Source organism: Macrobrachium rosenbergii, chromosome 25, assembly GCF_040412425.1.
Source record: "Macrobrachium rosenbergii isolate ZJJX-2024 chromosome 25, ASM4041242v1, whole genome shotgun sequence".
NCBI lineage: Eukaryota > Metazoa > Arthropoda > Malacostraca > Decapoda > Palaemonidae > Macrobrachium > Macrobrachium rosenbergii.
Genome location: NC_089765.1, coordinates 38,527,985 through 38,529,815, shown reverse-complemented (window position 1 = coordinate 38,529,815; position 1,831 = coordinate 38,527,985).

Here is a 1,831-nt window from a genome sequence, read left to right as displayed (position 1 = left end):
CGGTAGGTATTTGCTTTCTGCGGAAGTTTAAGGGTAAATTGCATCTAAAAGCTTTTTACAGCTGAAAGTTTAAAACACGAGGGAGTGATGAAAGAATGATGGCAACAGTGGACAAGGAAGCATTTGCAGTGGTGTCTAGTTTGGTTCATTTCAAGATGTTACTTATGGGGCATAAGGTGGGAGTCCTTACAGATCATAAGCCATTGTTGGGTCTTTTTAATTAGCCAGATCTTTCTCCTAAGAGGGCGTGGTGGTTTTTGACAATTAGGGATTTTGATGCTAGCTTAGGTTCACTGAGGGTAAACACAGTGTGATGGCGGATGCCCTTAGTAGGAATTTTGTGGACACAGAGGGTGGCCATGTGTGTATTGTAACTGGTGAGTGTGTACATTGGGATGTCAGTTTAGTGGGGAAGAAATAAGATGTGGATGAGGTTTAGTAGATGCAAAGGCATTTCTTAGAGGTGAATTAATGAGAAAGGGTTATAAGTTGCTTTATGCAGGTCTGGAGTTAGAGGGTAATTTGTTGGTGAGGAGAATTAAATACAAGTTGAGGAGCAGTGAGGATAAGGGTGATACAACAGATTGTGGTGCCAAAAGAATTAATTCCAGTAATTTTGGAGATTGTTCACTGCAAATTTGGTAGTCCACATTTGGGGATTGAGAAGACATACCAGAGAGTATATACGCGATAAGTTTTACTGGAAAAATGTGTTCTTCAGTGGAGAATTTTGTGAAGGGTTGTTCTGTGTGCAATTTGTGTAAACTGGCAAAGGTTAGATTGTGTAAATTAGGGTCTTTTCCTATCCTTAGTAGGCCATTTCAGAGGGTGCACATGGACCTTTTGACCAACTTTTGCAAATCGGGTTATGGCTATAGGCATTTGTTGGTGATTATAGATGAATTAACAGGATTCGTGGAGATTTTTCTGTTAAGAATAAGATGGCGGATGAAGTTGCAGTGATATTTTTCAGTGGGTATATTTGCCGATATGGGGTTCCTGAGGTTCTTATTGCTGATAATGGGAGAGAATTTGTGAATAGAACGCTAGAATGTCTTGAGGAAGTTATGCAGGTACTGAAAGTAAATATTCTTCCATATAGGCCTGAAGCTAATGGGTTGAGTGAGTGAGCCAGTAGGAAGGTGCTCGAAGCCCTTAGAGTTACAATAGGTGGTAATGATACTAATTGGGATAGATACATTGACGTAGTCAGACATAGTATAAATACTATGGTTAATGACACCATTGGTGTTTTGCCGATGGAAGCATTATTTGGTTATCCAGTTCGGGACTCATGACATGGTTGCAAGAAGCAATGTGAAATTGGATGGCGTAAGAATTGCAGTTGGGGACAAGGTATTTTTGAAGATTAATGTCAGAAATGACTTAAACTGTAAGCTTGGTCCAAAATTTGACAGGCTCTTTCAGGTTATAAAAGAGAAAAGGGGAAATAGGTTCATAGTTTTGAATGAAGACACAGGGGTAACAAAGTTACCACACATTTCGAAGATTAAGAGAACAGTTTAATGTTTGGTTTGGGTTTTCTGGGGATAACAAATTTTGAAATGTGGGGTGTGTTGTCCGTGTGGTTTTCCAATTTTTTTTTCTCTGCTTTCTCTTTGGGGGATTAAAACATTTGTCTTTGGTTTTTTTTGTCATTTGGATCATTTATATCTTTTCTGTGGTGGAACCAGGAGTTGAATGAGAGGGGCAGTTTTTTTAGCCGTAGGGGTGACCTAAATTTGACAATACCTCCACTTTCAGTTCATATGACAATTTTAATAATGTTGAGAAAGATACCGAATCATTGCCAACAGAGATTATATCTCAA